The sequence below is a fragment of the Suncus etruscus genome, assembly GCF_024139225.1.
Source record: "Suncus etruscus isolate mSunEtr1 chromosome X unlocalized genomic scaffold, mSunEtr1.pri.cur SUPER_X_unloc_9, whole genome shotgun sequence".
Classification (NCBI taxonomy): Eukaryota; Metazoa; Chordata; class Mammalia; order Eulipotyphla; family Soricidae; genus Suncus; species Suncus etruscus.
The window spans coordinates 80,380-105,890 of record NW_026060329.1 but is presented as its reverse complement, the minus strand read 5'-3'; the positions used below and the strand labels follow the sequence as shown (position 1 = coordinate 105,890).

The following is a 25,511-nucleotide window of genomic DNA, read 5'->3' as shown; positions in this document are numbered from 1 at the left end:
TTATTAATGCTATTGTACCAATTTGATATAAATCATAATAAACAAGAGTAGGAGCCAGAGAGGTAGCGTGGAGGTAGGGAGGTTGCCTTGCATGCAGAAGGATGGTGTATCGAATTTCGGCATCTTGGATTGTCTTGAATTTCGGCATCCTGGAATGGCCCCCAAGCCTGCCAGGATGGATTTCTGAGCATAGAGCCAGCAGTAACCCATGAAGGGCCTGGAAGCCCGTGCAAAGCGAGTGCCCTATTCTCCACTATTATTACTCTTATTGCTGTCCAGATCTTGAGATTGTTTCCCTCCAGAAAATCTATCTTTCTTCTGTATAAGTTGCAGGGCACATTCTGCTCTCCATCTCCTGTGCCTGGTGACTCCAGACTTTTGGTTGGAGTACTTTGGGAAAGTGTATTTTTAAGAGGGGAATTTTTAGAAAATAGTTATTCTTACAAGGAGTGTTGGGCCTCTTTCAGCAAGATCAGGGTCACATCTCCAAGGGCCCAGCTTGGCTCATCCACCTGCAGTGCAAATACCCTTCCTGCTGCACTACTGTCTCCCCCCCTCCAAAGACCTATTAGTTATAAATGTAGATTTTTGTCTAGAAACTTCAAGTGCAGACACCAGTCCCATCCTGGTCCTTTATAAGGATATTAGGATAATTTGTTGAACAGCTCGCTATTTGGGCGTGTTCCACATGGTCTCTCACTAGAAGTGGAGGCTGGATGCCAGGTTCAGATGTGCTGTGCAGGGACAGGAACAAGCAATATCCAGAGGAACGAGCTGGGTAAGACTTGTGCTCACTCTTCTTACTCAAAGCTTGACATTTCTCGAGGATTTGTGCAAGGGGCCTTGCTGCTCCTTTTTGGAAATAATCCAAGCCAGAGATGATGGAGCCTCAAAGTGTGATTTCCTGTCCCCAGGTAAGGGTTTTCTATGGGCTCAGGAAAAACAAGTAGAGAGACAAAGGAGTGCAATCCCTCTCAAAACTGTGGGGCTCAGAGATGTTTTGGGGAAGGAATCTGGGGAGGGGTTGTGATTCCTGACACTCCTGGCAGGGGTTCTGTTCACTGCAGAATGAGGCTGCCTTTGTCCTTGTTGGTTGTCTTGTGTTTGGCTTGGGGCTTGCCATTAGGTGCTCTGGCATTCCTGTAGATTCATTATTCTGAGTCTCAATGATGAGTCTAAGACCCTGCTGGATGTGAGGCTTGCACTTCTTTTAATAGGGACCAGAATGGTAGTGAGGAAGGAGACCTTGAGCCAGAATTTCTGCCATAAATACATTTCTAATTGTCTTGGGAAAGGCTCTTTGATTTATTTCTAGTTTATGGTAGTAGAGCCAAAGGTAGTTCATATGGATCTACCTTCTAGAATCACATCTTCTGCATGGGGAGACTGTGTGTGGGGATTTCAGCCTGGGACATCCCCCTTCCATGGCAAGCAGGCAGTAAATCATCCTCTGATTCTGTCACAATGACTTTTGTAACATGTGGCTGCTTCCTATGTCAGGAGTACAACTGTCCCCAAGTCTCCTTGTATTTACACAAAACCGTCCTTACATGTCTTGTAAAATCTCCTTGGGGTCCCTAAATCTGGAATCATAATGACTAATTTTTAGCCCCATCTTAAAAACAAAATAGTTTCTTTCCTACAACATACATTTCCCTGTGGGGTTTGTTTGATTTTTGTTTCAGTTTCGTCGTGCTGTCTTGTCTCTGCTTCTTTTGTTTTGTGTTGAATTTGAGTCCCTGACCATGCTCAGGTATTTTTCCTTGAGTAGTGTCCCTGGAATTGACCAAGGGTTATTCCTCTCTGCGTCCTTCCTGACTTTGTTGCTCAGGTCCAGGACACACAGTTCCAGTTTTTCTCTGTTACTCTGCAGATTCAGCTTTTCCCTGGAGCCACATGTCTCCTCAGTTAATCACTTGCAATTCCAAAGCCTCCTTGTCATCAGTCCTGTAGCTTTCATTCTAATTGGGAAAAAGAAGCAAAGGATCTTTCAGGAAAGCATTGTTATGTTTTGTGTCATTTTGACCTGCACCATAAAGGATTTGTGAGTGAATTGGGAGTGCTGATTATGCCAAGCACAGGTTTGATTCACTCAGTAGATTGGACTTTCCCTTCTCTGATCCATGCATCCTGCAGAGATTGATGTTGGGGACAGAAAAAACAGTGTGTGATTAGCATGTGGGGGCACATCATGAGTTGCTGCTTTAACTCTTTCAGGTTCTGTAGTCAGACATTTCATCCACCAGTGTTCAGTGAATCTAGTGCATGAAGAGGTCCCGAGGGATCTGTCTGCAATGCAGACATCATATTTGCTAATCTGGCTTTCCAGCTTGATATTTGTGGACCTTCCCTTTGGGTGCCAGGAAGGTGAGGGTCACGGTGGCTGGATGCACTAAGAGACCAGAAGGGAAAGGCATTCTTTCTAGGGAATCTACGGGGTTCTGTTCTCTCCCACTGCCCTGGGTGAGCATGGCCCTGACCTTCTCTTTGTGTGTTTAGGACATAGTGACCTTCCCTGATGTAGCTATAATCTTCTCCACCAAGGAGTGGCCATGCTTGGTTGCCTGTCAGATAAAAGTCTATAAAGAGGTGATGCTGGAAACCCACAAGCACCTACAGGCAGTAGGTGAGAAGCTGCCCTGGGGCCTCTGCTTCTGGATTCAAGTGGGGAAGTGTGCAGATTCATCAGATCTCAAGGTCAATCCCCTCCCTATTGTTATAACTTTCCATTCCTGGCTTCATTTCTTAAAGGAGTCAGCTTTATATTTTTAAATGTGTATTTAGTGGAATCATGGTTTTGCCATATTTGGGCCAAACTGGGTTTGATCCTCAGCTCTTCTTCTAGTTACCTAAGCCTGCCATGTGCCCTGCCTCAGCACAGATAAAGCACTGTGCCCTCATCACTGTGGGTTTTGCCCAAAGTGAAGTGATTTCATGAACCAGGGCTTCTAGTCCACACCTGAGGGTGACCCCAGGACTTATTCTAATTCTGAGTTCAAGAATCTCTCCCGACATGTTTTGGTTATCATCTAGAGAGCCAGTAATCATTACTGAGTTGGCCACATTTATGATCACATGCTCTTTAATCCTCATGAGACTGCAAAAACTTTTTTTTGGATTTTGGGTCACACCCAGCAGTACTCAAATGTGGCGGAGTTGCTCAGCATGTTCTCCCCTTAACCATGTATGCATATTGCCTGCATCCGTTTGCTTATATACTCATGTTTCCTATGCCTTTATTTGGGACTTGAGGCTTCCACTTGACTTGATACTATATTTCTTGCTGGTAGTCACTCATGTACAACTTTTGTGCAGAATAAAATCTCGAACTTTACACAGCAATGAGTCTTGTAATTCACAATTCGTACAAAAAATAGAATGGGTTGTTAACTATAAGAGTGATGAGTGGCAGGGAAGAGAGATTTGAAGAGCCCACAGGTTGTTGAACCCCTGTTAGACTCCTGGGAGTGTACACAGGGTTAGTAAAGAAAACTTTTTTTACTTTTTGGTTTTGTTCCCCACCCTGTGTGGCTCATGTGTTACTTCTGACTATGCACTGAAAAATCGCTCCTGGTTTGGAAACCATATGGGATACCAAAGGATTGAACTGTGGTCCATCCTGGGTCAGTCACTTGCAAGGCAAACACCCTACTTCACCACTGCTTTGGGCCCAAAAACACTTCTTTATTTTGGAGGGGGATTATAGTCAGCTGCGCTCAGGGGTTACTCCTGGCTCTACGCTCAGAAATTGCCGCTGGTAGGATCAGGGGACCATATGGGATGCCGGGATTCGAACCACCGTTCTAAATGTAAGGCAGATGCCTTACCTCCATGCTATCTCTTCAGCTCTAGAAAACACTTCTTTAACCTGAATGCCAGATGTTTCTTATTTCAAAAAAGAAGAGGGAAATGTAGAGAGTCATTTGAGGATCCATAACCCTCTCATTCTAACAGTAATTCTATCGATTTCTGAATCAATCAAAACAATCTGGACATGTCTTAAGTGAAGAGCAATAGAGCATGGCAATCTGTTCTTGGAAACTGCCTAAGAATTTGAATTAAACATATACACATCACAGAACTCGGCATACCAAGAATGGGGAAAGTGGATTGAGTTGTTCCTATGGAATAGAATATGGAATAGAATTACTAGACATTTGGGGATTGGATTTTGAGCTATTTTTTTTATCATAGTGTTGGAAACAAACTCAATGTGGTGTGGTTACTGTATAAGGATATATGGAACTCTCCATAACAACGCTGTAAATACGTCAATCCAAATTTAAGAATTACCGTATTTGCTGGTGTATAAGATGACCCCCTACTTTTGCAGTTAAAACAGGTTTAGGCTTATATTTGCTGTATCAGACAGAATGTTTCTGTGCTGCAACTATATGCACCACAGTGAGCCAATCACAATAAGAAAAGGATCAAAGGTTATACTGTAATAGACTTCCTCTCTGACTCTGGCCAATCTGAGCAGGCTTTTTACAGTGTAGATTCGAGTCCAGAACATTGTCTCATTTGCATGCATCAAAAGCCTGCTTTGATTGGCCGAGTTAGAGAGGCGGTCCAAGCCTTGCAGTGATTGGTGCAGGATCGAGTTGGAAAATTCGTTTTGTGGCAATATTCTGACAATTTTCATTTAGCAGCATATTGAAACATTTTTCGGAATATAAGACGACCCACGATTTTTGGTTGACTTTTTTGGTTTCAAAACTCATTTTATCCACCAATGAATACAGTATGTATTAACACCTGTTATTACTTTCTGCAAATTTCGAGGTCTGGACTAATCACATATTCGACAAATATACATAAACATATAAGTTTAGCATATATGTAAGATCCAATATTACACACAGGAAAATATATCTCGCAGTTCATTGCAACATAAATCAATCTGTCATGTTCAGTAAATGCAAAACAGAAGATCACACATTATTTTGTGAAGTATAATATATAGAAATAAAAAGGGAATATACAGTAATACACGACGACATGCTATGAAGTTGGGGTAATAATTGTTATTATGAAGTAGATCATAAGGTGTGGAGTTAGGAGTTGTATTAGAGGTTGTATCAAGAAAGTGGTAGAATGTCTTGGCACATTTTAGTAGGGTTGAGCATATATCAACACAATTTTGTTAATTTGATTGTATTCATTACATTTTTGGGGAGTCACACCTAGAAACGCTAGGGCACTATGCTCCGAAATCACTCTTGGCAGACTAAGGGACCATATAAGATGCCGGAAATTGAAACACTGTCATTCAGCACACAAGGGAAATACCCTACCACCATGCTATCTATAAAATATCATTTCTAAAATAGAATTCTAGGTCAGGTTGAAAAGTTCAAAGCCCCAAATGGAACCAGCACAGGGCGTGAGTGATAGGGTGTTTGTCTTGCACATTACTCACGTAGGATGGGCCCTAAGTTCGATCCCTCCGCATCCCATCTGATATTCCAAGCAGGATAGTGAAGATGATAGTGCTTTAGAATCCAGACGTGATTGTTTCTGCAGGGTAATTCTGGGCAGCAGGGGACACTCGCAACCCACCATTTCCTGCTACCACCCAAGAGCATGCTCAGAGCTTGGGAGGCTCTTTCCTTCAAATCTGGAATTTTCAATTTTTGGATAAAATCTTCAGAAGTGACATCCAGGGAAGGACATTGTTCATGTTCTCTGAGCTGTTAAGAATATTTTATTCTATTTGGAAATTGAAACAACTTCATGATAATCATTATAACACAATTTCTGTAAACTTCAAAAGATGGAGTCACATTACACATTTGATTTCTTTAACATAACGACTAAACATTTTATGTAGAAAACCCAACTAGAAATGGCTTTGTAAATCACAATGGCGACCTCAGACGCCTGACTGAGCAGCTGGACAGGTGCATCTTCAAGGTCTTCGTGTCCATCTCTTGAACTGAGAATTCCACAATCTAGCCTGGAGATCTGCTGAGTCCACAGCAGTCACTGCCTGGAGGTGTCCTGTGAGACTGAGATACACAAGGGTGCACTGCTCTACCACTGTTGAGATAACCAGGTTTACATTCTCTATTTTTGCTGGTGCTTGTCGCTCATTGGATGGAAGCATCTTTGTGTTGAAGCATCTTTTGGGTTGTTCCCTTACCCTTTTTCCACCTTAGAGGATTGTCATTCTCTTTCCAATAAAGACTCCATGTCTGGGTGAAATGGGTTGCAATATTATTTTTTACAGATGGGCTGACTGTTAAGTCTCTTGCTAGAGGCCGAAGGATGGTAGAGGAACTTTCTTCAATCTGTTTTATTCCCTTCCGTCTGTGTCAATTATTTCCAGAGTTAATTTTTGCTTCAAGACCCAATTCTCAGGCCAGAGAGATAGCATGTAGGTAAGTTGTTTGCCTTTCATGCAGGACGATGGTTCGAATCCCAGTATCCTATGTGGTCCCCTGTGCCTTCCTGGAGCTATTTCTGAGCAAAGAGCCAGGAATATTTCATGAGCGCTGCCGGTTGTGACCCCAAAACAAACAAAAATGGCCCGATTCTCTTAACCCCTTGGAATTAAAGCATGAGAGGCCAAATCTCATGGAGACGTTGTATTTCCCCCAATGGGGGGCTGAGATGCTGAACATAGTGTAAAGTGCCTTCCTTTATGACCAGACTAGAGGTTACATTCCAGTTTTCAAGGCCCACACAGAGCATTGTGCTCAGACATGCAGTGTATAGAGATTATGTACACAACAATATCTCTAGAGATAGCAATGATTGGGAATTCACATTTGATCTACCAACAGAATAGGGTTGTTCTTTACTGCGGTGGCCTGGAAGCGAGATTAAAACAACACTCAACATTCTTAAACCAAGTTCAGTCTTCTTGAAGAGCATAGAGATTTAATAAAAATATAGCCAGTCAGTAACCTGAAAACCAATTGTTTCTAATTTTAAAAAATAGAAGCAAATAGAGAGGTGAACTTGTTGGAATAATCCTCTCATTCTAACATTAATGCTGCCTATTTCAGAATCAAATAAAAGCAATCTGGATTTTTCTAAGGGCTGGAGAGATAGATCTATTCTTACCTAATTGAAACCTTTTCACCTTTTTACCCTTTGTCCTTAAGAAAAACTAAATGAACAAAAATGTTTTTAATTTCATTTCCCATCATGTCAAAGAACAGCACACAAGTAATCAACTATGGGCTATGTCGAAAAGGTTGAATACTGGGGCCGGCGTGGTGGCGCTAGAGGTAAGGTGTCTGCCTTGCCAGCACTAGCCTAGGACGGATCGTGGTTCAATCCCCCTGTGTCCCATATGGTCCCCCCAAACCACGGGCAATTTATGAGCACACAGCCAGGAGTAACTCCTGAGCATCACTGGATGTGCCCCCCCCCAAAAAATAAAGAAAAAAAAAGGAAAGGTTGAATACTGTGTTCCATATCAAGACCTCCTTCATTAGTGCTCACCCCTGTGTTGAGTGCCAGAAGGGACGCAACCACAGAGTAGTCTCCTCTGATTCTCTGCATCAAGGAAAACAACTCCTCAGATAGAGGAATTATCAGCATTTTCTGAGTCTATATTATCGGAGTTAAATCTACACACATTTCTACCTTTGTGCATTAGCAAGAAAACTTTTTCTTTGAGTTGATATTCATGTGTTAGTTGTAAATGAGACAGAATGTCACATCCCAAGATTTAGGATTCAGTGGTCATCTCAGAGTTGTTTGATGTAGAAGTCACTGGTGAGGAAGGATCTCAGGTGAAGAGGGCACTCACAAGGAAGCATCCATGAGTCACTTTGAGAAGTCAGTTCTGATTATATTTTTGACTGCACATTTAGTTTATTTTGGAGGGAAATGGATATCATATTAGGGACTGTAATTATGGACTATGTCAGCTTATTCAGTGGTATGGGAGAGGGGCTTAAATCAGGGTGTATGCTTCTATATTTAAGGAAGAAGGGCTAAGGGAATTAGGGAAAGCTATATGTTAAACTATGTCACGTGCTTTAGGTGGTTATCTAGAGCAAGCAAGACTATGTCTGGAGTGTATTTGACCACTGTTCTATGCGCATGCTTGTAACTTCATATTCTTGAGCTGAAACCTGGCAGTAGACAGCAGAGAGTGGAGAAGAAACTTTATGACTGTGGTCATGGCCACTTTCATAGTATCATATATTTAGGAATTTGTCAGTATCAAGGATGTGAGAAATATTCAGTCTCTGTAATTGTCCACGTGCTCTGACTGCATGCCCAGTTTTCAGCATCCAAGCTGAGTTTTCCTTAACAATTTTCACCTATCTCAAATCTAGGACATCAATCTTTGCGATGAACATACTTAGTTAGAAGAGCACAGGGTGCCAATTTTCTGAGATAGGGGAACTGGGTCTTTTTAATCCTGGACATTGATAAGTATACGTTGATACCATATTTCACACAAGTATGATATGATATCAAATATATTATATTTGTCACATCTAATAGAGCCTCTGTGTAGCACATTCAAACTCAAAATGAAGACACACGTATATACACCATAGTGAATTTGTGAATTGACAGCGACAAGTTATGGAATTATCTTAACACATTTTCATCATGGAGAATTTTTTTAGAGATTTCTAGAAGTCTCTTTATCAGTTGATGTTTTATGATTTTCAATTTGCACAAATTATGGCTTCTACATTTTATGGGAAGTGTCATACCTAGTGGTGCTCAGGGGTTTTTCTAGCTCTGCACTGAGAAATTGCTCTTGGCAGGTGTGGGGATGTTATGGGATGCCTGAAATAGAACTCTAGTCTATCCTGCATCGGTCGCATACAAGGCAAATGCCCTACTGCTGTGCAATCTCTCTGGCCTAGACTTCAACATTTTTATTTAGTTAAAGAAATATGAGTTACAACGTAATAGATCATTGGGTTTTGTGCCTATAAAACTTCATCTATCCCAATATCAGCATCAACTACTATCACCTGTGTTAGGAATTATAATCCTTCATTTTCCCACTGTTTTTTGGTTTGCTTTGGTTTGGTTTTTGGGTCATACCCAGCAGAGCTCTGGAGTCACTCCTGATTCTACCTCAGAAATCGCTCTTGGAAGGCTGAGGGGACCATATGGGGTGCCAGGATTAGAAGCAACAGCTTCTGCATGTAAGGCAAATGCCTTACCTCCAGGCTATTTCTCCCCACACCACCCCCACTTTTTGTTAACTGTTGTCATGATACAGCATTGCTAGATTTCTATTAACTCTGTGAGGCCAGTTGAAGGTAAGAAGTGAAAACTCGGGGCCGGGCGGTGGCGCTAAAGGTAAGGTGCCTGCCTTACCTGCGCTAGCCTAGGACGGACCGTGGTTCGATCCCCCGGCGTCCCATATGGTCCCCCAAGCCAGGAGCGACTTCTGAGCACATACCCAGGAGTAACCCCTGAGCGTCACTGGGTGCGGCCCAAAAACCAAAAAAAAAAAAAAAAAAAAAAGAAGTGAAAACTCAGACAAGGAGAAAAAATTGCTCTATAGGACACTAAGAACATCCACATGTCTCTGTGGCCCACCAGAGGACACCGAAGTCCATACAATTTTCCCAGAATACACTTCAAATAAAGTTTGCCCTAACATTATTATGTGAGACAGTGTGACAATCCAGACTGTGTGTTATCTGAGTGTAAAAGAAACCTTAGAGAGAGGCACCTATGCTTCATGAGAAGATGGCAGGGCTGCTGATACCTCATGAATCCCTTGTGAAGTTTTTGGATGCAAGTCTAGGGCTCATATATTTCTACTATAATCTTGTATATATTTTTGATTCTCATGGACACATTGTTTTGTTATCAATTGAGAAATGTGCTGAAAAATCACTCCTGGCTGTTGTTGAATACCAAAGGTGACATGGCAGATCACTCCTGGTTGGCTATATGCAGGCAAGCATCTTTCTATATTCTAACTTATGACTCATGATTTATTTAATTTATATAACTGAAACCAACTACAAACATGACTCATAATTTACTGAAGCATATATTAAATTTATGTCTCAGTTATTTAGCACCAGTACAAGTATAGATTTCTTTCCCTGGAACACATCTTTTCCTTTATTATTTTTATATAGTAATGTCCACAAGGAGGCCACCAGGGCCATGTTTGTGCCTGGTGCCAGGTGCAGGAGCAGGGTAGAGTCATGCCTGGACATGTGCAGCAGTGGGGATGGGGTGGGTGGAGAGCTGCAGCTCTGACCTCCTGGTTGGAGGGGAAGCTTCAGTTCGTCCTCTGGTCGGTAGAGAGCAGCACTACCAGGAGAGATGAAAACCTAAGGCAATTTTGGGATAGAAATGCAGAATCCAGATTGTGACTAATCCTATGGCAAAAGCCACTGTGTCTTAACGGGGAACATCCTTATAAATGACTGTGTGCTACTTACACATTTTACTCTTATTCTGTCCCAGGTAAGTTTCCAAACAAGATACAGCTGCAGTCATTTGGTACAGTATGCTCAATGTGTTCATAAAAAGATACATGGTGAATTATTCTGTTTTGCTTTGTTTTGGGGGCTATATCCAGCAGTGCTCAGGGATTAATCCTGGCTCTGCTCTCAATTCTTTGGGCTCAAGAGTCCATAAAGAATGCCTGGAGTCAAACTCAGCGTGGCCACATCAAGGCAAACCTCCTACTTGCTATGGAATCACTCCACGCCCATATGTTGTTTGAATTATAATTAGAAATTACATGACTTCCTTCACACTAATGACAGGAGTGGTGGATGGTCTGGTCAGTGGATCTATATGAGGGAAATTGCTTGCAGAAAATTCTGGTAAGGGAGCTGGAGAGATAGCATGGAGGTAGGTCATTTGCCTTGCATGCAAAAGGATGGTAGTTCAAATGCCGACATCCCATATGATTCCTCTGAGCCTGCCAGGAGCAATTATTGAGAATCGAGCCACAAATAACCCCTGAGCTCTGCCGGGTCTAAATCAAAACCAAAAACCAAAACCAAAACAAAAATAGTAAAAAGAAAATTCTGATAAATGATGTCATAAAGTCCCCAAACAACAAATATATGTTAGAGCCAAGAGAATACAACAGATAGGGCATTTGCCTGACATGCAGTCAACACAGGTTCAATCCCTGGCAGCCCATATAGTTCCCTGAACAATGACATGAGTAATTACTGAGTGCAGAGCGAGGTTGTATGCTTCAAACAGCAAAGTAAAACATAATCGCAAAGACTATACTTTCAGGGAACATTTCTACAGTGTGTAAATAGAGAAGTCTCGCTGATCATGTAGAGCACCTGAAACCATGAGGAGGAGGCAGAGCATCCTCTTCTGAGCGTGAAGCCGGGTCGAGGTGTCGCTTCTGTGGCTGACTTTGGCCATCAATGATCGTTCTTCCTTTCTTCTGGAAGGGGTAGAGCAGGGGTCTCAAACTAGTGGCCCTCGGGACATTTGCTGCACTCCGTACAACATTTTATGGCCCTGCCCTAAAGGAATCTTTTGTTTTGTTTTGTTTTGTTTTAGTTGTTTGGGTCACACACACCCCAATGTTCAAGGCTTACTACTGACTTTGCACTCAAAGATCACCCCAACTTTGCCTCCTGCGGCCCCCAGGTAAATTGAGTTTGAGATCCATGGGGTAGTGGGAGAGGATGCAGTCTGAGTGGCATTTAAAAAATTCTTTGAAATATGGGGCCGGGCGGTGGCGCTGGAGGTAAGGTGCCTGCCTTGCCTGCGCTAGCCTAGGACGGACCGCGGTTCGATCCCCCGGCGTCCCATATGGTCCCCCAAGAAGCCAGGAGCAACTTCTGAGCGCATAGCCAGGAGTAACCCCTGAGCGTCACAGGGTGTGGCCCAAAAACCAAAAAAAAAATCATTGAAATATAAAAACCATAATTGCAAGTGTTTGTGTCTCTCATTTTGCTATGATTTTTTAGACGTGCTAGTTATTTTACACTCTCAAAACAGCTTAAAAATGTCCTGAAAAGTCCAAGTAGTTCAAACCTGTGTCTAAAATAAAAACCCAAGGTCAGAGACAGAAAGAGAGAAATAAATTTTCTGCACAGAAGCAGGTAGGTAAACTGGGATAATTGATCATGATATTTGGACACTGTTAAAGGGGGTATAGAGAGAAAAAAGTAGATAGGACACTCTTCAAAATCGTCATGGTCACATTTACAGTGCCCCTTGTGTTAAAAATCGGTGCATGTCAGAGATCTGTGAAATCCTGATCTTAGGTGTATCTATCCCTTTGCAAGGAGACGACCATGGCCCATCACAAACACAATATTCGAGGTGCCCAGAAGGGCTAGTAACATCCAGAAACAGGCCGTTGAAAATCTCAGGGTTTCCTTCCCTCAATAAACCCAGGATCTATCACTGCAGGTTGAGGCTACTTGGGGTCTTATATCTCCTTTCAAACTTTACTAAAAAAATTCGAATGATATGTCCCTAAGTTATGGGGTACTTTAAAATCTGGAAGTAAAGGCATGAAAATACACTTTGTTTCCCTCAAAATAAATTAAAGTACCCAGGAACAACTGCAGAGATGATTCAGAGAGTTATCCCAGATGATAGGACCTTTCTCTTGCAGACAGCCAATGCTGGTACAATGCTCAGCATACCATATGATCCCCAGGATGTTAAAATTAATCTCACATTGCAAAGCAGCCTAGGAAATGCCCCTAAAGAGCTGGCCCGAAATACTTGTTTGACGATTTCAAACATGTTTGTGTTATTTTAATTTTTTTGTGGTTTTTGGGTCACACCCGGCAGTGCTCAGAGGTTATTCCTGGCTCCAGGCTCAGAAATTGCTCCTGGCAGGATGGGGGACCATATGGGGCACCGGGATTTGAACCGATGACCTCCTGCATGAATGGCAAACGCCTTACCTCCATGCTATCTCTCCGGCCCCATGTGTTCTATTTTCTTGCCTTAAGTATAAATACAATATTAAACCTCCTTTATTCACTTACATTCAAAAAAGGACAGTTTGGTAAAAAAAAAAACTGTGGAAATGTTGAGGTTTTCAGGGAAAAATCTACAGGGTAACAACCCAGAATGCACCAGCACATACTTCAGAGTGGTTTTCCTGCTAGACTCTGGGAAGTTCCAGTGGATTTTACAACATGGAAATAGTGGATAAAAAGACACACTTTAGGGAAAATCTATCCTTCTATAGGCTGGTGCCGAATAATTGAGAGGTACTTTATTATATGCTTCAATAAATGATGAGTTATAAGTTACCATATAGGCAAGGCACTTGGCTGCATATAGATAACCCAGTAGTGATCTGCTACCATACTATATGGTGCCAATAATATAGCTGACCCAAAGTTCTTGTTTGACGATTTGAAATATGTTTGTGTTGTTTTCTTGCCTTAAGTATAAATACAATATTAAACCTCCTTTATTCACTTACATGCAAAACAAGGACATTTTGTTAAAAAAAAAACCTGTGGAAATGTTGAGGTTTTCAGGGAAAAATCTACAGGGTAACAACCCGGAATGCACCAGCACATACTTCAGAGTGGTTTTCCTGCTAGACTCTGGGAAGTTCCAGTGGACTTTACAACATGGAAATAGTGGATGAAAAGATACATTCCAGGGAAAATCCTTTTAGGCTGGTGCTGAATAATTGAGAGGTACTTTATTATATGCTTCAATAATTCATGAGTTATAAGTTACCATATAGGCAAGGCACTTGGCTGCATAGAGATAACCCAGTAGTGATCTGCTACCATACTATATGGTGCCAATAGACAGTAGTGATTCTTTGGTGCAGAGATCAGTTGAGCAAAGACCAATGGACCCACAACTTTGAAGAATTAATACGACATATATAAGCCCTATACTCACATCCAGAAAATTTATGTGGAAGTCAGGAGGCATCAGCAGTCCTGCCATCTTCTCACCAAGCACAGTTGCCTCTCCCTCACGTTTATTAAACACTCAGGTGTGCGATGTCACACTGTTTCACACAGTTAAAAAGCGCTATGTCTTCAGGTCTCAGACTGTTCATCCCATATGTCCTGTGATGGTGGACCAGACAGCAGTGAAGGTGACTCTACCTTGGAATTTCTGTGTATAAACAAAATGACCATTTCTGCTGATGTAATGACAGTGGAGTATGCCCCTTGGAGAACCCTGGACCCACACTCAGGAAACATCACTTGGATATGGTCCCTGTGATGTCAGGTATAAAAAGAACAACATTAGCCACTGAGAGAGCCAGATAGTGAGCAGAAAATCACTGTCCTATCCATTGAAGTCTCGATAAAGCATCTATCCCTCTATTTGTATCTCTCCCTCTAATTTTATTGAACCTGGACCTTTCCCAAGCCACTTCTAGCTAGTGACTCTCTCTCTCACTTAATTGAGAATAAAGATACTCCCTTTTTCTCTCAGTTTCAGGCAGACAATCATTACAAGCAAGAATCTCTGGATTGGCATGATGCTCCTGGCAGTTTATTCACATGGACACTTTGAGCCTTGTAGCACCAGATCCTGAAAGTCTGGTAATTCTGCACCATGCAGTTCTGGCAGCTTTGGGGCTCTGCAGCGTTGCTGCACCTGTATAGCAGGCTGACATACAGCTCATTGCAGTCTCCTGTAGAAGCCTGGACAGTTGTAGATAACCAGAGTATCTGCAGGCTGAAACACAGTGATTATTCTACAAAATTCTACAAACACCATTACGTGGGTTTATAAATTCCATCTACTCAAACTTTTCCCACAATTCTGCTGCTTCTGCTCTCCCAGCTGTGGTTCAGGTAGTTGACCTGAATTCAGAGCTCGAAGATTGGGTGGAATGGAAGAAGCCAAAGCCAAACACACACTGCATGTCTGAGCACAATGCTCTGTGTGGGTCCTGACACCAGAGATGCAGGCTCTCCTCTGGTCATACAGGAAGGCACTTTCCACTATGTTCAGCACCTCAGCCTCCATTGGGAAAATGCAACGTCTCCAGGAGCTTTGGGGTCTCATAACTTAACCCCAAGGGATTGAGGAGAATCGGGTCTTGAAGCAAGCATTGACTATGGATATAATCCACAAAGATAGAAGGGAATAAAGCAGACTGAGGAAAGTTCCACTACCACTCTTCGACTGCTAGCAAGAGATTTAAGTCAGTCAGCCCATTTGTAAAAAATATTGCAACCCATTTCACCCAGCTATGGAGTCTTTATTGGAAAGAGAAAGACAACCCTCTAGGGTGGAGAAAAGGGTAAGGGAACAATCCAAAAGATGCTTCAACACGAAGTTGCTCCCTTCCAATGAGTGACAAGCACCAGCAGAAAAACAGAATGGAAACCCGGTTATCCCAACAGTGGTAGAGCAGTGCACCCTTGTATACCTCTGTCTCTCAGGAAACCTCCAGGCAGTGTGACTGCTGTGGACAAAGCAGATCTGCAGGCTAGATGGTGGAAATGGTCAGTTCAAGAGATTGACACAAAGATCTAGAAGATGCACCTATCCAGCTTCTCAGTCAGGTGACTGAGGTCACCATTGCGATTTACAAAGTCATTTCTAGTTGAGTTTTCAACATAAAATGTTGATTCATGGGTCTGGAAAGGTGCCGCTAGAAGTAAGGTGTCTGCCATGCAAGCGCTAGCATAGGACGGGCTGTGGTTCAATCCCCTGGCATCCCATATGGTCCACCCAAGCCAGGGGCGATTTCTGAGCACATAGCCAAGAGTAATCCCTGAGCGTCAAACGGGTGTGGCCCAAAAACCAAAAAAAGTTGATTCATTATGTTAAAGAAATCAAATGTGTCCTGTCAATCCATCTTTTGAAATTTACAAAAATTGTGCTATAATGATTATCATGAAGTTATTTCTTGTATCAATTTCCAAATAGAATAAAATATTCGTAACAGCTCAGAAAACATGAACAATTTCCTTCCCTGAATGCTACTTCTGAAGATTTTATCTGAAAATTGGGTATTCCATATTTGAAGGAAAGCCTCCAGGCCTCTGAGCTTCCTCTTGGGTGGTAGCAGGAAATGGTGGGTTGCGAGTGGTCTCCTGCTGCCCAGAACTGCCCTGCAGAAAGAATCCTGTCTGGGTTCCCAAGCACTATCATCTTCACAATCCTGCTTGAAGTATCATAGGTGATGCTGAGGGAGCGAACTGTGGTCTGTCCTAAGTCAGTCGTGTGCAAAACAGACACCCTACCATTTGCACCCTGCTCCAGCCCCATTTGGGAGCTTTGAGCTTTTCAACCTGACTTCACAATTCTACTTCAAACATAAAATTTTATAATTTCTCAGAAATTAATACAATCATGAGGACGAAGAGATAGCATGGAAATAGGGCATTTGCCTTGCATTCAGAATGACGGTGGTTCAAAGCCCAGCATCCCATATGGTACCCCGAGCCTCATTGCTCCACATCCAACCCAGGGCGTGAGCCAATGGCTCTTTCCAAACTCACCTGCATACATACCTCTTGGTAGCCTCCCCAATGTTCCACCTTCCAACCAGGAGATCAGTTCAGGCTTCAACCGGCAATGACCTGCCAGAAGGAAGACTTCGGGGTTAGACACAAGGAAGCAGAAGCCAGTGCATGAGTCTGGGTACAAAATGAAATTGAACAAATAAAAGAAGATGAAGAACAGATTCTTGGCTCTCTAAACACATGTTGGTTATTGTACAGATGAGACCAGGGTGAATGAGAATCATATTAAAGGGGCTGGACACACAATGAGGGATGGGGGAGCAATAGGTCAGTGCTGGCCTTGCACATAGTTGAACTGTATTTGGTCTAAGGACCCTCAGGTTGAGTTCCCTTCAGTCACCCTTGGAGTGATTGAGCTCCCTGAGTCCCTTAGGGACAAACCACTGAGTGAAGAGCCAAGCACATGCACCAAGCCTTAAAGGTGTCTTATAAAAAAGAGTCTAGAGGGGCCAGAGAGAGCAAAGTTGTAGGGCATTTGCCTTGCACACAGTGTATCTAGGACAGACCAGGTTTATTCCTAGCATTCCACATGGCCCCCGAGTCTACCAGGAGCAACGTCTGAGCACACACTGATTAATAAGCCCTGAGATCCACCAGGTTTAACTCAGAAATATAAAAAAGGTTGGAGTGATATTTTGGTAGTAATGGCACACGGCAAGTTCATGGTAAAAAATGATTTGATAACCAGAACCATACAACATCCATGCAGCCTATGTTAAGTCATTCCTGGTGTAGATGTATACATAATCCCTTGGAATGCCTGTATAGTAGAAGCCCAAGCTACAGGACTTTAGACAAGGCAGCTTTGGAATAGCAACTGATGAACTGAAGTGAAAATTGGCTCCAGGGATGAACTTGACTCTGCAAAGTAATGGACAAAATGGTCGAGCTGTGTGTCCTGGATCTGAGCAGGAAGGGTGCTGAAAGGGACAACTCAGAGTCAATCCCAGGCATAGGCTAGTGTCCATTGATGTTGTCAGGGTTGAATCCTATGTGTAGAGTCATAGGTGGCTTTGGAAATGCAACTGGTTTACTGAGGAGAAATGTGGCTGCAGGGGGGAAGCTGACTCTGCAAAGTAAAGAACAAAATAGTTGAGCTGTGTGTTCTGGACCTAAGCAACAGAGCCAGGAAAGATGCAGAGAGGAACAACCCTTGTCAATTCCAGGGACATGACTCAAGTAACATCCCTGGGCATAGCCAATTTTCAACACAAAACAAAAGAAGTAGAGAAAGGAAAACAGAAAGAAACTGAAACTAAAATTAAACCCCACAGGGAAATGCATGTGTAGAAAAGGACCCCCCCTTTTTTAAGATAGGGCTAAATAGTATTCATCAGGATTCCAGAGTTAGGGACCCCAAGGAGAGTTTACAAGACATGAAAGGGAGGGTCTTGAGGGAATACAAGAAAACTTTGGAACAGTTGTAGTCCTGGCAGAGAAAGCAGCCGCACATTACAAAAGATCACTGTGATAGAACCAGAGACGATTTACTGCATGCTTGCCCAGGAAGGGGGCTTCCCCAAGCTGAAAACTCCACACACCTACAGTCTCCCCATACAGAAGGTATGATTCTAGATGGTATATCCATATGAACTACCTTTGGCTATTGTGAAATAAACTAGAGATAAATCAAAGTGCCTTTCCCAAAGATAGTTAGAAATGTTATTGTTGGCAGAAATTCTGGGCTTAAGGTCTCCTTCTTCACCAACATTCTGGTCCCTATTCCAGGAGTGAAAGCCTGGAATCTGGAGTCTAATAGGCTCTTAGACTCATCATTGGTGACTCAGAATAATGAACGCAAAGGAATGCCAGAGCACAGAATGGCAAGCCCCCAAACCAAACACAAGACAACAAACCAGAACAATGGTAGCCTCAATCTGCAGAGAACAGCGCCCCTGTGAGGAGCGTCAGCAGCCACATCCAATCCCCAGATTGCTTCCTAAAATGTCTCTGGGCCCCAAAGGTCCAGAAGGGATTATACCCCTTTACCTCTCCCCTGTCCTTCTTAGAGCCCCTACAACATCCTTACTGAGGACAGGACGTCACACTTTGAGGCTCCATCGCCTCTGGCCTGGATTATTTCCGAAGACCAGCAGTAAGGCCCCTTGCAGTATTTCCAGGAAATGTCACAGCCTGAGTAAGAAGGATGAGCACAAGCCCTGCCCAGCTACTTCCTCTGGGTCTTGCTTGATCCTGGCACATCTGAACCTGGCATCCAGCTCCACTCCTAGTGAGAGACCATGTGGAAAGCGCCCAAACAGTGTGTTGTTCACCAAATTATCCTAATGTCTACATAGTTTATAAAGGACCAGGATGTGGCCCATGTCTGCACTTCAAGTTTCTAGTCTAAAATCTACTTTTACAATCAATAGGGCTTTGGTGGAGGGGACAGTAGTACTGAGGGGAGGGTGTTTTCTTTGTGGCAGCTGAGCCTAGTTGGACACTTGGGGATGGACCTATGTGACCCTGATCTAGGTGACAGTGGCCCAACACTCCCTTGCAAAAATAACTCTTTTGCATAAAATTTCCCCTCCTCAAAAAAATACAGTTTCCCAAAGTACTCCCACCAAAAGCCTGGGGTCACCAGGCCACAGAGAGATGGAGAGCAGAATGTGCCCTGCAACTTATATAAGAAAGATACATTTTCTGGGGAAACAATCACAGGGTCTGGACAGCATTAAGAGTAATAATAGTGGAATGTGGGGCACTTGCCTTCCATGAGCTTCTGGGCCTGCCAGGTGTGAGCACTGAGCACAGAGCCAAGCAATGGCCCCGAGCCCCAATGAGGTGGCCCCTGGACCTTAACTGCAGAAGAACCCCCAAATTCCGGGGCTGAGCGCAAGCACCCGGGGGAGAGGCTCAGTCCTGCAGCATCCTGGGGTGCCCTCCCCCCAAAACAAAAGGCTAACCTGGCTGAGACCCACAGCTGCTGGTGCTCAGAGTGACCTTTCCTTAGACAGCAGAGAGAAAGTCGTCCGTCCAGAGCCCCTGAAGTCAGAGAGCCCCCTGATGTGCAGTGGAGAGATTGTCCTCCCTCTGAAGGACCAGGACATCTTCTGCGCAGGCCACAGGGAGCCCAAAACTGTCGGAATGGTCCTTCACCCTCGAGGTCTGGCAACAGAGAAACGAAGATGTCGGATTGCATGATGTAGAACTCCTTCTGCTGGATTCTTAAAGGGCCGCGCTCCAGCTAGTCACCAGTCACTTGGGATTAGAAGTTGTATTTTTCCTTCTGGTCTTGAATCAGGCAATGAAGCTCTATTCCTATGAAGAAACTGACTCAGTGTGGAGCCAATGAACACATGTGTGAAGGCCAAGGGATACACCCACAGGACTGAAAAACGATGCCCATATTTGCCATTTAATTGCCCAACTAGGGCTGGAGCTATGGGACATAGGGAAGGGCTAATGCATTGCTGGTGCCATGTCAGGGTTCAATCCCAGGCATCCCATAGGGTCCCTGAGGCAGCAGGAGTAATTCCTATTTGCAGAGCAGGACGAACCCCTGAATATTGCAAGGTGTGTTTCTAGAAGTATAATGATTTTAATAATATTATTTTAGCAGATTCCTCTAAAACAATAATGAGTATATTTTTTCTTTTTTAAATGTTGTGATTTGGGGGGCACACCTGGTCACTCTCGGAGCTTATTTCTGGCAAAGCACTCAGAAATAACTCCTGGCTTGAGGGACCAGGCAACCAAACCATGGTCTATCCTACATTAGTACTTGCAAGGCAAACGCTCTACCACCTGTGCCATTGCTCAAGCCCCCTCTTTTAAATATTTTATATATTCTCGGTGTCCCCACTAGGCCATGCTCATATTCACACTTCCTTTTTGCTCACTAGTCACACTTGGTAAGTAGTGTCTGGATGGGACCGGGATTTGAACCACCATTCATCTGCATGCAAGGCAAACACACTACCTTCATGCTATCTCTCCGGCCCCCAGTAGTAACTCCTAAGTGCCAGCAGATAGGGCCCAAAAACAAAGAACACCCCAAAAGATAGATAGGGGAGGTTAAGTAGCATTCAGTTAATAACATGTGGAGCCCATGTGAATCGATGCTTTTTGACATTTATGTCTGTATAAGTTTTAGTTTTGTGTTTTCTTTTATTTTGGGGCAGTGACAAATGAGAATTGAATCTGTCAATCTGGACAAGAAGTGTCTGCTAAAATAAAATAAAGTTATATGAATAGTCCCCCTCATTAAGAGGAGTATAACTCAGTGTCTAAAATGGAAAAATGTATCATACAAAGAAGTAAATTATCTGTCCAGAACAGACAGATGAGAAGTCAAAAGTAAAACTGCATACCAATAATAAAAACTGACAATATTAAGGAATATGTCCATTGTATTACTGAAGAACAATCTATGAATGTTATACGGTATTTTTAAGAAGTTTTTAATTAATAAAATATAGTATAAAATGTAGGTGTCAATGTATGGCAGTTGGACTTAAAATATCCCTTGGTAATCCCCCTGAATGATAGTTGAACCTGAATATGTCCCTGAATATGCCCCCTTGTCATGCCGAATATAAATGGAACGAGTCAGAACTTTGCAAGATGGCTTAGGATAGTGACCAAGCAGGGTCAGAGATATAGCATCGGAGACATGCTGCCTGCTTTGTATCTATTCCGTTCTCTTCTTCTTTGAACCAACTCTCTCTATGGGCAACTGTGGCTGGTCAATTCCACTCACACTCTGAAACGCCCGAGTGCTGGTGACAGGCCTCAGACACGAGGAGGAATTAAAAGTATACTTGGTGTTTATTTCTCCTCTCTCCTTCTCGTTTCACGTGGGCTGCTGCTATATGCTGGCATCCTGGGTGGGCACAACTCCCTACCTGGCAGCTGGGCCAAAAAGACCCCTGCTAACTATATAATAAGTGTCCTGGACAGGCTTGGCCTCTCAGCCTGCGGCCTGCAGCCCTAGAAGCCTTGGGACTCATGTTACTCAGAATTGATTTCCAGTATTTTGTTCTATTACAAAATGTACATAAAAATGTCATCTTTATAATATATCCAGTATTTCTGGAAAAATTCAAAGTAAGGAGCAAATGATATGTTGACTTAGAATTAATTCAAATGGTGAAAACAGGGGCCAAAGGAAAATGGCAGGATGAGGGCATTTGCTTTTCATGCAGGTGACCGAGGATTGACCTGGATTTGAACCCCAGCAAACCGTATAGTCCCCCCAAGCCAGGAGCAATTTCTGATTGCAGCTCCAGAAGTAACCCCTAAGCGTCACCAGGTGTGATCCCAAAACAAGAACAAAATCAAATTGTAAACACACAGATTGCAAAATACCTGAAATCAAATGTTTCCTATCAATGAACAGAGCAATAGAGGCTATGTCATTCAGAAAGGTCTCTGTGAAAGCAGATTCTGTCATCCTAGTTTTTCAGACGGGATCTTTCCTTAAAACACAGCAAAGAACCGGAGAGATAGCACAGCGGCGTTTGCCTTGCAAGCAGCCGATCCAGGACCAAAGGTGGTTGGTTCGAATCCCTGTGTCCCATATGGTCCCCCGTGCCTGTCAGGAGCTATTTCTGAGCAGACAGCCAGGAGTAACCCCTGAGCACCGCTGGGTGTGGCCCAAAAACGAAACAAAAAAATCAAAGGATAAAGTAAGATCTTATGCTTCAAACAATCAGCCATAGACATTTCAGAGAAAATCTGCATGATAACTCAATTCTTGTTGAATTGAGCATATTAGATTTTCACTTATTAAGATACAAAATAATTGAAATCTAATTAAATAGTTTCCCACCGTAGGAATTACAAAATTGACAAATGCCTCCCAATAGTCGCTGTGAGTGCACAGCCCTCATGATGGACTGGACATGGATAATTCTCTCTGCACTCCCTGGGCACAGGTAAGAGTTACTGTCCCTGGACTGAGAAGGGAACTAGGTCCACTCGGAGGAGTCCTTTAGTCGTGTGTCTGTCCACAGGTGTGTACACACAGGTGCAGCTAATACCAAGACAGCTAGTGCATTCTGGCGATGAGATGTGACACCTTGGTTATTAGTAAAGATTTGCAAGGCATCTGTTTATAAATCAGTTTACGGATGTTGTCCAAGATCCATGGACTAAAGTTTGTTGGATGGGAGATTTAAATGCTTGTCAGCACGTAGAACTTTGTAGAATAACTGCCCTTTTCAGGCTGTAGCTACTGTGGTTTTCAAGAAGGCTGCCAGAAAGATTAGTCAATAGTAGGCAGCTTTGCACAATCAGTGGGGAATTGCTATTAAGACTTAAGGGATCACAATGACAATGATAGTTGGAAATAATCCCTCTAGACAATAACTTTCCTGAAAGGAAATAAAGTGATCAGCATGATATACATTCAGCAACAACAATATTGCAAACCAATATTTTAAATGAATGAAAGAAAGAGATAAATATATCCGCCCCAGTGGCAGGCAGGGGTTCCGATGGGAGTGGAACTGTTTTCTTGGATGCCACTGTTGTTCACATGGGGTAGTAGCTACAGATTCTGGGTGCTAAGAGCAGGAGGTGGGAATCAGGACCAGGGACTTTGGAAAGAAAATCTTCTCCCCAGAAACCCCAGCACACACGGAGACCTCTGAACTTATTGGTCCAAGCAGCAATGACTGCTGATTGGTGAATCTTGCTCAAGGTCTGATTACAGAGAAACAAAAAAGTGATTATTCTTATGTCAATCAACTTCCAGCAGGAAACTTAAATGCCATGCTCCAGTTATTTAACAGACATTTCCTGGCCTGGAACTGTAAATCTATTCCTATTCAGAAATGGAAGGATCAATTTCAAAGAAATATAAAACAGACCCATCTTTGGGTCTTATTTAGAGCACAGAGTGCAGCCAATGAATATCTGTGTAAAACCAGGGTAATACCCGCACAGAACTGAAAGAAAATGCCCATATCTGTAACAGCTCAGGAGATTATGAGCAATGTTCATCCCTGGATGCTATTTCCAATTATTTTTTGGTCTGGTAACTGGACATCCCAAAACTTAAAATTTTCTGAGGCCAGGGGCTAGATACATAGCATGGAGGTAAGGAATTTGCCTTTCATGCAGGACGTTGGTTCCAATCCCTGCATCCCATATTTCCCTGTGCCTGCCAGGAGCATTTTCTGAATATAGAGCCAGGAATATCCCCTGAGCACTGCCGGGTGTGATCCAAAAACTAACTAACTAAATAAATAAATAAAAATTGCACGAATGAAGAACATTTTTGGGCCAGAGAGGTGGCATTAGAGGTAAGGTGTCTGCTTTGCAAGCAGTAGTGTAGAACAGACTGCGGTTCGATCCCCTGGCATCAAATATGGTCCTCCCAAGCTAGGAGCGATTTCTGAGTGCATAGCCAGGAGTAACCCCTGAGCGTCAAACGGGTGTGGCCCAAAAACCAAAAAAAAATCTCTGAGGTCTTAAACATGGTCATGGTGATATCCTGGAATTTTGGGTCCTCAGTGCCCACTGCTACCCAGTCCTGTCCTGCAGGCATAATCGTGCCTGGGTTCTCTAGCAATATCATCCTCATATTCCAGTCTGAGGAGCTGTGATCATTGGGGCATGACTTCAGAATACTCTAGTCTCAGTTCTGGGGTCACACCCAGCAGCCTTCAGGGGATACTGCTGGCTTTACGCTCAGAAATCGATCCTGGCAGGATTGGGGGATAATATAGGATACTCAAATTCAAAACACTGTCCTTCTGCATGCAAGGCAAGCTGCTCATCTCCATGCTACCTCTCCAGCCCCTACTCAAGTTTATTTCAATTCATATCACATTGGTACAATAGCATCAACAACATAATGTTGATATTCTAAGTTTTTCGAAGCAACATCTAGTCAAACTCCTAATAGGACCTCAAAATCCACTCCCCAAATGTCTGGTTACTCAATTCTATTGGAGCAAATCGATCAACTCTCCTTCTATTCCTGGTATGCTGAGTTCTGTGATGTCTGAATATTGTTCAATTAATTACTTAGGCGGTGTCCAAGAACTGAATGCTATACTCTTGAGAAATGTCCAGATTGTTTTAATTGGTTCTGAAATAGGCAGCATTACTGTTAGAACGAGGGAGGGCTATGTATCAAGATATCTACATTTGCTTCTCCCTTTTTGAAACTAGAAACAATTGGCTTTCAGACAATTAAAGCATTTTCTTTACTAGCCCTGTATACTCTTCAGGAAGTCTGAACAGGGATTAATGTGTGCTCTTTATTTATCTAGGTTTTTGGGCCTCACTTGGTGACACTCAAAGGTTACTTCTGGCTATGCACTCAAAAATATTCCCTGCCTCGAGTTCTATATGGAATGCTAGGGATCCAACCAAGGTCCATCCTAGTCAGCGATGTGAAAGGAAAATGTCCTATCACTGCACTATGGCTTGGTTTTAATATGCATGCTTTTTAAATCTCTCTTCCCTGCCACTCACCACACTCCGTTAACAGCCCTGCTCACCTGTTAGTTTAAATGGTGAATTTCAAGACTCCTATATACAACTCAAGTTTCAGATTTTGTGCTGCACAAAGGATGTATATTGTGAGTGATTAACTATATGAAATATGGTATCAACTCAAGTGGCAGCTTCATGCCCAAATAAATGTAGGGCATTGGACCACAGGTCCTGAATCAAAGATTGATGCAGAGAATAATGCACACCTGGTAAGGATATAATATAGGATGAGGAACTCCCACATATAAGAATTCTGTATCTAAGTTGAAGGAAGCTAAGTCGTGAGAATGACTGAGTTATTGCAAAGAAAAACACAAATATACAAAAGAAAACGTCTTATTTTCCAGGAGATATATTTCCTTTAAATAATTCATCTTAAAAATCTTGTGTGTGCTTCTTGGAGCCGGGAGTCTAGCAGGAGGAGGTTGGCAGGCCCCTGCCATGCCGGAGGCCTGCTTGACCAGGCCTAGTGGGGGTGCGGGACTTGGGTAACCCCAGCACCACTCTAGCGCCTTGCTCCAGATCTCCAGGGCTTTCCCGGGCCACATGCCTGGGCAAGCCGGTGAGTTGGGTCCCTTGGTGGAGCTTGAAGCTACCCTAGGCCTTCCCCCACTATCCATTCAGCTCCTTAGG

General features: G+C 43.1%; 1 protein-coding gene and 1 non-coding gene across 2 annotated transcripts in view; one reads left to right on the top strand and one right to left on the bottom strand.

Moving 5' to 3' along the window:
• The window catches only part of LOC126000667 (histone-lysine N-methyltransferase PRDM9-like), a 107,103-nt gene that overhangs the window by 59,806 nt on the left and 21,786 nt on the right, over positions 1-25,511 (bottom strand).
• Positions 11,199-11,410, top strand: LOC126000676 (small nucleolar RNA U3). The gene has a single exon (XR_007492839.1). It is a non-coding gene; the product is annotated as a small nucleolar RNA U3 (small nucleolar RNA).